General features: G+C 38.9%; 1 protein-coding gene across 8 annotated transcripts in view; it reads right to left on the bottom strand.

Moving 5' to 3' along the window:
- Nucleotides 1-12,911, bottom strand: part of SGCD (sarcoglycan delta) — a 1,323,040-nt gene that overhangs the window by 1,201,059 nt on the left and 109,070 nt on the right. Inside the window, exon 1 of one of the 8 annotated variants that reach the window (XM_039836686.1) lies at nt 3,433-3,453. The exons of 6 other annotated variants lie outside the window; for them this stretch is intronic. The gene's annotated coding sequence lies outside the window, so the exon portion shown is untranslated. Of the gene's footprint in view, nt 1-2,700; nt 2,782-3,432; nt 3,454-12,911 lie in introns of those variants that run through there. One more of the 8 variants, XM_039836684.1, reaches the window with a different exon arrangement.

Below are 12,911 nucleotides of genomic sequence, written 5' to 3'. Positions count from 1 at the left end.
AGAAGTCTTCCGGAGCTTTCTGCGGCAGTTCTGACACAAACCAAAGTAATTTCCAGCCTCATCTGTCTATAAGGATAACCTAAGGTCTCTCCACCTTACAATTATGGGATCTGCCAGGCTCCCAGAAAAAGGACAGCCTTGTCTGTTAGGGAACTTTAATGTATGTCATGGTCTAACCAGCTCTCTCACCGCAGAATAACAGTGAAGTTAATATAATGTGGTTATCCAAAGTTACCCTAATAAATTTAATAAAAACAAATAAATTTTAAAAAACAATTTAGGCTCTAAGCCCTTGATCTTGAATCCCGGCTACCCCACTCACTAGCTGTGCGACGTTAGACAAATTGTGTGGTATCTTAGTGCCTCATTTACCTTTTCTGTTAGATGGGAATAATTACAGTAACTACTTCATAGAATTACAGTGAAGACAAAAAGATATCATCTACATGTAGCCTAAAGCCTCAGAACTGGTTCTCTCTTGGTCCTGCCATAGACTCATGTGATCTCGAGAGGCCTTTTACTTCCTCAACTGTGAAATGAGAGAGTTGGACCAGAGCAGATATTTCTAACATAGAATACACAAAACCTGAAATCTTCTATATCGTGTCCCAACTAAATTTTTCTTATTTTATGTCTGTTCCTTTGGGCAGGGTCAGGATTCAGACTTGGAGGAGTCTGGGGATTCTGGAAACCATAACCCAGCCCTTCAGTTCAGGCCCCCCGACTTTAGTGCTCTAAATTTTGGATAATTTTTTTAAAAGCATGAGGTTTTCAGCATCCCTCTGGCCCAGGTTTTCTGAGCTTTCTTCAAACCTAACTACAATCCCAACACTAACTATTGAAGGAGGGCATGTGGCACCAATATTTCCAGGCCATTTCCCTGTTTTCCGCAATCTGTCAAGATCTTCCTTGGTCCCTGTATCCATTCATTTCAATAACCCCAGATTCTTGTTTCAGGTGATCGGATGGCCTACAGATTTCAGTTTCCCCTGCACCTTTCTTACTGAGAGTTCCTGAAACAAAGCCATGCAGCTCTGAGTCCCTGTGTACAGACCTGCTTATGAGTTCTTCCCTTTAATCCCCAGCATCTTTGCCCAAGTGCTTTTAGAAGTGTTATGAACTTAAATGGTTTCCCAGCTTCTAACATAAGATCATGGCTTTAAATCTCAAAATCACAGTATACCTGGTTATTAATAGTAGGGGATTTCAGCTCGACACAATGCTCTGGTAGACTGCCAGCAATCCAAGTTTAACATCCTCCAGGGTGTGAAATTAAAAGGAAAAAATTCTAAAAGCCTTAGAGTTTCTGTTTATTTGAACTAGAGTTTTTTAACTCCTTCTATATACCTTCCATGAGCTGTAAGATGGCTGATCAATGTTTTTAGTGCTCCCAGGGCAAATGACTATGTCTTACTCATTTTTGTTGCTTTAGTGACTTGTATATAATATGTGCTTGTAGGAGATTGGATTATTGTTCAATAATATTCACTTTCTCCTGTTCACTCCCATTGGAGGAGCATGTGTCATTGATGTTGGGTTTGTCTATGTGTCTTGCTTTGGCCAATAGGATGCTAACAAATATAATACAGCCACAGCTGAAATGTGTTCATGCACTTGGACCTACTCTCTTGGACCTCTGCCATAACTACAAGAAGAAAATTTCCAGGGTAGCTCACTGGTCCCAGAGGAGTATAAGAAATATGGTGAGCAGAACTCAATGGCTCCTACTGAGCCCAGCCTATATCACATTTGAAAAATTAGTGGACATGACCCATAATTTGTTATTACTTAATACCAGGTTAAGTAAAGAAACACGTTTTCCAATTTTGTTATATACTCTTCCCTTCACTGACCTTATCTCCATTCTACAAATAAGAAAACTGTCCCTTTTGAGAAAGGCAGAACTGTCCTGAAATCATGCTGTGCTGGGGGGAAAATCTAATCTCTTTAGAATTTATAAGAATCAAGAATTCCCAATAAGCATAAAATTGAACCTGTTTTTACTACCGTGGTTAAAACTGGACTGAAAATTAAAAATTCATTGCTTAGTGCAGTTTACAGAAGCTATGTTTCAGCTCCTTGGAAAAAGTTCCCAGTCCACTCAATTTAGCAAACATAAGAACACAAAAATTACCAACCAAGGTCAGATACCCAGTAGCCCTCCGCACAGGGTTCTCTGACACTTGAAAAAACAAAGTCGTCCTTGAAAAAAAGTTAGGTTGCAAGCAAAAGACCCCTGGTTGCCCTTAATAAATCATCCTGAATCTGTCATTTAAGTACGCTTCTGATAGAAATATCTGGTAACAGACTTTCCCTTCGCCACAAACAACTATTAAAAAAAAAAAAAAGAAAAATTGAGGATGCCACTGTTTTTAAGTATTGGACAATAGTGCAAGAACTGTAACTCCTAAGAGACAGGAAATTCAGGAGCTGTGCTGTAAAATCACCCCAGCGATATGCCTGGGGACAATTTCCCAAATAAAGTACAATGAGCTCAAGTCCAAGCAGAGTGTGGTGGTCCTGCTGAACTGAAGTGGCAAAGATCAAGGTTTGGGGCAGCTGAAACAGCTGGAAACTTTGGGGCAGGGCACTGAGAGAAGAGACTATAACAGAAGGGCACCCCATATGTTTATGTTAGGGCTCCTCAAAAGTCCTAATCCAAGGGCTAAGTTCATATACACAGAATGAGACTGTGCTTACCTGAGAATGGCTGCCATGAGCTTAAGAATGGAAAAGCAATACTGGAGATCTGAGCAGCACTAGAGCACACTGGCAGTCCAGCCTGACTCAATAGAAAGACATGTTAACACCTCATTAACTCCCTAGGCAACAGGCCAACATACCAGAAAGTTTTCTTATGAGTAAGGACCCTGTCTACTCGAGACCCACCTGAACAAAGCCTTAAACCAAGTCCTGACTAGATCCATGGAGGAAACAGCTAAGAACCGGAGTCCCACCAAATTAGAGAGGCTTGTGAACTACCTTGGGCTTTTCATGGATATGGCATAACAAAATATAGGACCAAGTCCACACTATTATTAGGTAATGATCCAATAATTGACAATCTGTTAACCAAAAGTAAAGCATCTTTAGAGAAAGATTACAGAATCAGAGATTACAAAATATCATCAATGAGCAGTACACAATAAAATATTACAAGGTGTTTAAAAAAAAAGAAAAGAAAAATGTAACCATAGTGAGGAAAAATCAGTCAAGAGAAACCGACGCCTAGGCATTTACCCAATAGAAATGAAAACTTAAATTCACACAAAAACCTGTACACAAATGTTTAAAGTGGCTCAACTCACTATCACCAAAAACTTAAGACAACTCAAATGTCCTTCAGTGGGTGAATGGAAAAACAAATGTTTGCACATTCATCCAACAGACTACCATTCAGCAGTAAAAAGAAATGAGGAATTGGATACTTACAACAATGGGATGACTCTCAGAGGCGTTATACTGAGAGAAAGAAACAAGTCTCAAAAGTTGCAGGCTGCATAGTTCCATTTATATTACATTTGAGAAAAGGCAAAACTATAGCTACAGAGAACAGAGCAGTAGTTGTCAAATTGAGGATGGAGAAGGATTTGACTACAAAGAGGCAGCACAAGGGAATTTTCTGGATGATGGACCCATTCTACAACCTGATTGTGGGGGTGGTTACAAGAATCTGTATATGTGTTAAAACTCACTGAACTACACACCAAGAAAGTAAATCTTACTATATGTTAACTTTTAAAATAATGCTTAAAGTCTGCAAGGAAAAGGGACATAAAAGGAATATTATAAACATCTTTGATAAATTCAATAACAGAAAACTATTATATATCTGAACCAATCAAAAAACAGGCAAAGATATAAACAGACAATTTACAGAAACACAAATTTTTTTAAAGCATATGCCATTTCACCCAGCAATTCCACTTGCAGAAATTTATCCTACAGCTCTATTTACATGTATGTCAAATGACCTATGAGCCATATTATTTATCAAAGCCTCGTTTTTATTAGCAAAAGGTGTGGGAAGACCTAAATGTTCATCAATACTAGATTGGTTAAATGAAATATGATATATACATATTTGTAGAGCCAGATGAATGATAGAGTAATTGGGAGGATTGTTTCATAAATTATATAAATGTCTAACAAATGTACTGTATACTTGAAACTAATAATAAAATAAAATAAAATGCTAAAAAAATTTAAAGCGAAAGCTCACAAGGTCTGAAATAAAATATTTTTAAATGAATACTGTTAAAGTAAAAAAAAATGAAAGGTAAAAACACTGAGGTAAACTACTGTGTAAAAAAATAGAAAAAGGATCTATAAATGGCATAAAATGCCTTTAGAAAGATACACAAGAAACTGGTTAAATTTGTTGCCTCTGGAGAAGGGACCTGAATGCCTAGAGAATTGAAGGACAAGAGGAAAATGTTCCACTGTACATTACTTCATTCCTTTTAAATTTTGATCCACATGACTGAACGACCAATTTCCAAATAAATGAAACTTTTAATCCATAGAAACCTTTTGGGAAATTGTCTTTCCGTCTAGATGATCTGGAATCAGTCCTTTATGACTAAATGTGTTCATTATGCTATCATGATCTGCCCCCACAGGACGGGGACAAAGATCAGCCAAATCCTAGCAGCCATTCCTTTCCTTGTAAGGTTAGCTAAACTGCTGTGACTCAAAGCCAAGTAAGAACATAATGAAGTACAAAATAAATTCCTAATGTCAAGGACACACATGCATTGCCATTTCTTCTATTCACAAAGTTTGGTATTCCACAAAGGCTTATTTTGCCACTTTTTAGATTAACTTGTGGAATGTTAATCATACTTTCTGTTGGAGGTAATAGCCACTTTCAGGGTCTAATATGAGAGATTGTATATATGACCCTAAGTTTTACCCCAAAACATTTACCTTTGGCATGTGCTGATACCTAAAATTCTTAGAATCATCATAATAGCAATCATCATCATCATCATCATCATCATCATCATCATCATCATCAACAATAATGGCTAAAATTTACTGAGCACTTATCATGTACTTAGTATATATGCTAGGTACTTTGCAATGCCCTTTACATGAATCATTTCAGTTTCTGTTCCCGTTATATCTTTGAGGTTGTGCAGCATTGTGAGGAGGTGGGGGATTTACAGATTGGAAAGAAGGAAGATAAACACACATTCAAGCATACACACACACACACAGTTTTTGATATGAGGAAACTTAGAGAAGTCAATTTGCTTAAGACAATCTCATGAGTGGTACATCCGAGATCTCCAGAAGCAGACACGAACAGCCTGACTCCAAAGCTCATATTCTGTTACCAAACACCACCTGTAATTGGAGAATCTTTGCACAGAAGAAAGCCTTAAGGTCCTCTAGTTAAATTTCCCAGATTCCCCACTCCACAACATGCTTGACAAGAAGCTACCCAGCTTCTGTGGAGTGACAGGGAGCTCACAATCTCCTGAGACATCACAAGACATCTCTAATTCTTGACAAAGCCCTTCTTACTACAAAGTTCAAACCATCTGCTTCCCTGACACTCCCTTTTCTCTCTGCCAGAGTGATACACAGTAGGTGTCTAATCCATCCATCACAGAACAGACCTTCCAGTCTGGGGAGTCGGCTCTCCTGCCTTCGCTCATATTTATCCTCTTCTAGGTGGGTCTTTAATCCTTCCTCTGGAAAGTCTCCAAGACTCCTCAACATCCAAAGGACCTTCATTTCAATACCTCTTTGGATTTTTTTTTTTAATATATAAATCAACTTCATGAGTCATAATCTATATACAATAGAAAGCACAGGCTTTCAGTATTACAATTTAATGGATTTTGACAAAATGTACACACCTGTGAAACCCACACCCACACTAAAATATGGACTGTCTCCATCACTTCAAAAAGTTCTCTGGTGTCCTTTCCCAGGGAATCCTCCTCCCACCCCCACCCTAGGGAACCGCTGATCTGTTTCCTATCACCATAGCTTAGTTTTACCTATAATCACAGTAAGAACTCTTTTTGCATCTGGCTTCTTTAATTCAGCATAATGTTTTTGGAATTCATCATGTTGTAAGTTGCAGTAATGTGTTCCATTTTTCTTGCTGGTTAGTATCCCATAGTAGAAACATATCATAATTTATTTATCCATTCTCCTATTGATAGACATTTGATTATTTCCAGTTTGGGGCTGTTTCGAATAAAGTTGCTATAAACATTCTTATAGAAGTTTGGATGTGTGCTTTCATTTTTCTAAGTAAATACCCAGGAGTGAAATAAGTAGGTTCATGGGATAGATGTATATTTAATTTTCAGGGAAACACAAGGAAAAACCACAGAGAGATACCACTTTATACCCAGTAAAATAGGCATACTTAAAAACACTGATGACCCTGAATGTTGGCGAAGATGTGAAACAATAGGAAGACTCTACAACCTGCATGTACAACTCACGGTGTTGGTTGAATAGCTCCAGATACAGATACCTCCCCTGTTCTGGGCCTTCAGCCTCCCTTCATTAATCCAGCTGGCTCCTACTCAGCTGGCCACCAGCTGGCATGCCAAAGACCTTTCACATTTACTATTGTTAACCTTATTCCCTTGAACCTCTTGTGTGCCAATGATTTTTCTAACCCAGATGCTGGGCATAATTTTCCAACTTAAATGAACTTTATAATAAATTACACTTGTCCACATTATAAAGGGAAAATTACTGTTTACCATCAAAGTGATCAAAAAAAGCACATGAGAGAAATTGAAATTAAAATGTTTACAAAATATCTATAAAACAATGTGTTTAAAACCAAACCAAACCAAAAAAAAAAAAAAAAAACTACAAAATAAGAAAAAGAAGAATGCAAGTGATTGGGAATAAATAATATGTTAATTATATTTTAGTCTAGAAAACGTTTCCTAAACATGATCTTATATCATATCACAACCACACCTGTCAGGTAGGTGTTTAGGCTGCTCCTCTTTTGTGAATGAGGAGGCAAGTTCAAAGAGGTTAACTGCTGAAGATCACACCACTAATTAGATATCAAAGCATGACCAAAAACCAAGTTCATGTGGTTTTTCTGCACATTGGCACATCTCACCCTGATTACTCTCAATATCCCACGAGTAACCCAAATCCATTCGACCAATTTGCAATAGACTTACTGAGGATTACCTTTGGCCCTGTTTTATGACCCTTGATGGTTAAAGTTAAAATTTGATGCATTTTTTGAAGCACGTGGATTAGCATTTCCTTACTGACAAAAGAGTCAAGAAACTTGAATCCTGACCCTGCCTTGCAATGACAAGCTCTAGTGCCTTGTGTAGAGATAATATGGTGAAGGAAAAGAATGTGGGTTTTGGACCAAAAAAAAAAAAAACCTAGTTCAAGCCGGCTACTAACTGTGTGGCCTTGATAAAATCATTTCTCCTCCATGAGCCTTAGTTCATCATCTGAAAAATGAAATAATAATACCTATATTGCAAAGTTATTATGAAAATTAAATGAGGTGATGTGTATAAAGGGTCTACAATGTTAGGTGCTCAAAGAATGGCATTTACATCATAATCATCATCATCATTAACATCGTCATCATCTTCATGATGTATTGCTATCTTAAAGTGGGACTAGATGAGCTTTAAGCTCATGATCAGCTTTCTCTGATATTCTTTGATATTTTAGGATGTTATATTCATATGTGTAACAGAAAACTAGTAGTTTGGAAATTCCTTTGATCCAGGTTCCAGATAACTGAATGGTTACTATTTCACTCTCTGGAATATACATATAAAAGTGTTTTCTTGATTAAGCCATGCACTTATCTATTATTACCAACCTACTATGTGTCAGGCACATGTTAGATAGAGAAGAGCACCCAACAAACCTGACAATTATCCTGTTTAAAGACATATGCATATTTTCCCCTGCAGGGGGCACTAAGAAGCCAGTACAAATTCTTTCAGAAAGTAGCATTGCTCTTTTAACGTCTGTGAATATCCATTCCCAAAAATCACCATTCAGCTAGGATTCACCAGAGAAGCGCCTTATTGTCCCACAGACTGCATGTTTTGTGAAAAAAAAAATTTTAAAACAGGCATTAGTTTGACAAAGCTGTAAATTTGTTCAGATTAGAAGCTGCTCATAATAGGACCCATAAGTGCAGAATTAATGAAATGGAAGTTGGCCAATACTAGTCCTAAACACAAAACAACACAGAATTCAGAAGCACATTATGTTACTTCTTTTCCAGGGGACTACAGGTGTGCCTTGCTTTGCACAAAGGGGACATCCTGAACGACTGTGTGCTAATCGATTACTTCTTAAATCAAAGTTCACTTCAAATACACCTAAGGAAGCTATTTTTTAAAAGAAGTGATAGCAAATGCTTTTGCAAAGCTAAAAATCATCTTGAAAAGTATAGAATGATTCCTGAACTAAATTTTATAAATCTAGACTTCTAATAATATATCTAGTTCTAGGCTCATGTATCAGGTTGGTTAATAAAATTAAGTATATGTTCATTTTCTATGAAAATTCCATTTAAACCTTTCATGTGCATAATTATTTATCGTTGTGGTCTGCAGCCACCAACGAAGTCCAAAAATAATTCATTTCTATTTCATTTCATTAAACAGGCACATTATGAATATGAGGCAATAAATGGCAATTTTCATAAGATTTAGCTCTTTCACACAATAAATTAGCAGGAACTGAGAGTATCTGAAGGTTTAAGTCCATGAACAGCTCTTTCCCTAATTATAAAGGAAATGCAAAAGGGGAGCGGCATGAGCTGAGCGTGGAGCCCAGACTGGGAAAGAACGGCCCAGCTTCCAGAACAGGAAACCTATTTGACTATCAATCTGCAAACTGTATTTTATTAAAAAGGTAATTACCCACAGGACTCTTATTTGCAAAACCCACTAAAGGAATATTGACAGTTGGAGCTGTATTAAGGTCTCTGAAGTCATCAGAGAGCACTGGAACCTTTCTTTTTTGGTTTAGGGTTTGTGGAGGTTTTCTTCTACTCATAAGATACGGAAAACCCAGGAGAAAGTTGCTCTATGACAATAGCTCCTCGGGGCAGATATCAGGAAAGGGGGAAAAAATGGTGCAGGGTCTTGAGATCCCTCCTTTGCCTCTTTCTCAGCCCCTCTCTATTCCACACCAAGTCCTGGCCGGGCTTCGTGGGTGGGTGTGCAGCCGTGTACAGAGCCCTGTGCTCCGAGGGCCCCATGATTGCTCTGTCCTTTCACTGTCTTTAAATTCTTAATAATTTTTAAACAAGGGGTCTCATATTTTCATTTTTTCACTGAGCCCCACGAATTATGTAGCTAGTCCTGCCAAGCCTCCATACCTGCGCATGAGCATGCACACGCACGCATGTGCACGTGTGCACACACACACCCCCCACAATCATCTCCAGGCCTTCATCATAACCACTTGTTCTGATCCTTATAATGTAGGGAGGAGGCAAGAGAATTAAAATGTTAATCAAGCCACAATCAGAGACTGCAATATGCTGATCAGCCCTGCAGCCAGGCCAGGAGGACTCCTGCAGAACAAGGAAGATTTCCACTGGGATTGCTAACAACCCATTCCCCACACCAGTGAAGGGGAGACAGGAACCAAGAGTCATTCCCTATGGCTAAAACCATGGGGGAATCTAAAGGTTAAAGGCTAGGAACTGCCAGCAGGCCTTTCGCTCTACATATTCTCTCTTCCCCTTCCTCACTGTATGTCCCTATCAAAGGAAATGGGAACTAGAGAATGACATGCAAACCGAATTCCCTGAACACTCAGGGTCCCTCTCAGTGCCTTTATTCTGTCTCTCTCTGTCTCTTGCAACGTCCCTCTCATTCTCTGCCTCTGAGAGGAGACCACAGTGGAATGTTACCCCTTTTCTAATAAACTTTCCTGTTGACTCTAACTTTGGCATGTGCGTTGAATTCTTTCCACACTCTCCGCCAAAGGACTCTCTTCTCTTGGTACAGGGCTTGGTCTCCAGCCTCCATCCCACCCCCGTCCCCCACCCTGTCTCCCCCACTGGGGGAATTTGCCCTGTCGTGCATCACTTACTAGGTCAAGGTGTTGGAATGTTGGTTTAAAGCTGAAATTCAGAGTGGGCTGCCTGCCTTCAAATCCTCCTTCTTAAGGGCTTTGTGACCTTGATTTCCTCATCTGCATAATGGAGTTATTATGAGAATTAAATAAGGTCTGTAAAGCACAGAGCGTGAATGAGCACTCCTTACAGATGCGTATTCTTGCCATGGTAAATATATATTATGAATGGGGGAAGAAGAAGAAAGACTAGTGCCTCCAGCGTGAAAAGCTGCCTGCCCTCCGGAGGTGAGTTCACTGACCCCTCCTCTCTTCAGTGAAGCACACTGGGTATAGCAGTACTGCTCATCTATCCGAAATGCAGCATTTCCTAAACTTCAGATATTCATGCACCACTGTCAAGATTTTCACTCGGTCTACCACTTCTGCTAACTTAGTAGATTTGTTTAGATCAACTTTTATAAGTGAAATAGTTTTACCTTACTAATAAACTGTATATTACTACTCTAAATGGAAAACCAGTAAGTATCTCATATCAAAAAGAGAATAATATTGTAAGAACCATGAATGGTGCCAGGTAGATACTAGACTTATCAAAGGGATCATTTTGCAAGTTATGTAAATGTCTAAACCATACGCTATACATGTGAAACTAATATAATATTGAATGTCAATTATAATTGAAAAAATTAAAATTTAAAAAATTTTTAAAAAGAAGCGGCTTACATAAATAACATTTAACATTTTGAAACTTTTTTTCACATATCACCTGAAATCGGGGATGCCACCGGTGGTGCCCATGTTAACCTTGTTTTCTCTTCCAGTGGGCTCTGAGCTCTCCAAGGGGAGCAATCATGTTCTCGTTTCTATTTCACCTGCCAAAGCACAGTGCACTGTGAACTGCAGGTTCTCCAAAACCGATTACTGAATGAATACTTGCTCACGAACTGACGAGGGATAGCCCCTTTGCAAAGGTGCTTATGCTGGCTGGTGGCTATCCTAAGGCCCTAAAACCCACACATCCCAAAAGCAAGGGATTTCTCCAATGCAGCCTTTCTCAAAATGTGGTCTGAGAAACACTTACATCAGAATCACCCAGCGAGTTTGCTAAAAAGTCAATTTTTCTCACCCCAGGCTGAATCGACTGAATCAGAACCTCTGCACAGAAAGTATGGCCTGGTGACAGAATTTTAGGTATTGACATGTAGTCGTAGTAACAGCAGCACTAAAAACAGCTAACGATTATTGTGTTCTGCATATGTACCAGGAATTATGCTAAGCATTTTACATATATTACCTTGCTTACTCCACCTAACAAGTCTGTGAGGTAGGTCCTTGCCAAGGTCACAGAACTATTAAGGGGCAGGATTTAACCCAGGCAATTTGACTCCAGAACCAAACTCTTTTGGGGGAGGAGGGCAGCTTCTAGAATGAGGTCTTACCCATGGATTCATCCATGGATCCTCTGGGTCTCACCATATATTTTTCAGTTTGTAAGCTAAGACCTGCCTGCAGCGCAGTTATTATCCAAGCAGAAATCATCACAAAAAAAAAAATAAATAAAAATTTAGTTTGTCATGTGCATTCAAACTGCATACTTATCAAAGTCACCTGAATACAGTTGTAATAAAAAAAAACAAAAAAAAGAGTCCTTTATTATAAAAGGCACGGGGACAGTCATGCCATTACCTGGGAGAACAAAGCTGCCCCTTTCAGATCAGAAGACCACACTGAGGAAGCCGGGGTCGCTGACCTCCAAGGACCGGTAGAAAGGTCCCAGAAGTGAGCAGCCCCACTCTGAGGTAGTGAGTTCCCTGGCACTGCAGATGAACAAGAATGGTCCAGATATTCTAGAGGAGATTTCTGCCCTATAGCTGGGGGACTAAAGTTGATCGGCTCCTGAGATCTCTTCCAAGGCTAACTGGCTAGGATTCTGTGATTTTTTTTTGCAACTAGCAAAAAGAAAATCAATTTAAAGAATTGTTTGAAATAGATGTATTTGTGTTCTGCTTTTTTAAAAAAAAAAAAAAAGGAAAAGAAAAGAAAGGAGAAACCACTGTCCGATGTTAGAAAAGCATTAAAGTCTCCAAAGCACAAGAGAAGCCATTAGCATTCACGAGTCAAAGGAAAACGAAAAACCCACCGAACCAGGCGACTTCCACCATGGAAATATTCAGTGCAGTGGTCCCTACTCAAGTTCCAGTGTGGAAATTTACAGTCCAATGCCCAGTGGAAACATGTACCTTAACACAAGCTGAACACAATGCACATTTCTGGCTCCATACGATTACTACTTTTTATGGCGGCAAGAAAGATTTTTAAATAAATAAATAAAATCGCAGTTCTTGAGTCTTCTGATTTAATTCAGCCAAAGGTAATGGGAGCCATCTTCATCTAACCTAGATTAGTAGACTGGTGATGAGCAGTTCTTGTAAGGCAGAAGAGTCCATCCTAAAATAAGAATCACCAAGAGGACAAAGTCCTAGAATGAGTCTCTTTAGTGTTTTCTTTCACTGCCAACTTTGGATGTTTTACTTGGAATCTTAGATAAAAAATCACATATGGGCCTTGTTCCCGGGGCTGCTACTAGGCTGATTGTTTCAACAGTAGTAAAAGTCACTTTATGAAAAAAAATTGTTGTGAATACTCAGATCTTCCCTCTGCGCTATAAGGCATGTACATGGCTTAAATAGCTTCCTATTGATAGGTGACAATAATGGGCTTGGCCACTTTTTTTCCCTTGATAGTATTTTTGTTCACTTAGCTAGTTCTTTAGCCAGCTGCTTTGCGGCTATTATTTTTTCCTCCTCTGCAATTTTCTCATTTGTTACCTTGTTTCT

The sequence above is a fragment of the Pteropus medius genome, unplaced genomic scaffold (assembly GCF_902729225.1).
Source record: "Pteropus medius unplaced genomic scaffold, Ma_sr-lr_union100, whole genome shotgun sequence".
In the NCBI taxonomy this organism is placed as follows: Eukaryota; Metazoa; Chordata; class Mammalia; order Chiroptera; family Pteropodidae; genus Pteropus; species Pteropus medius.
This window is presented reverse-complemented; position numbering and strand designations above follow the sequence as displayed.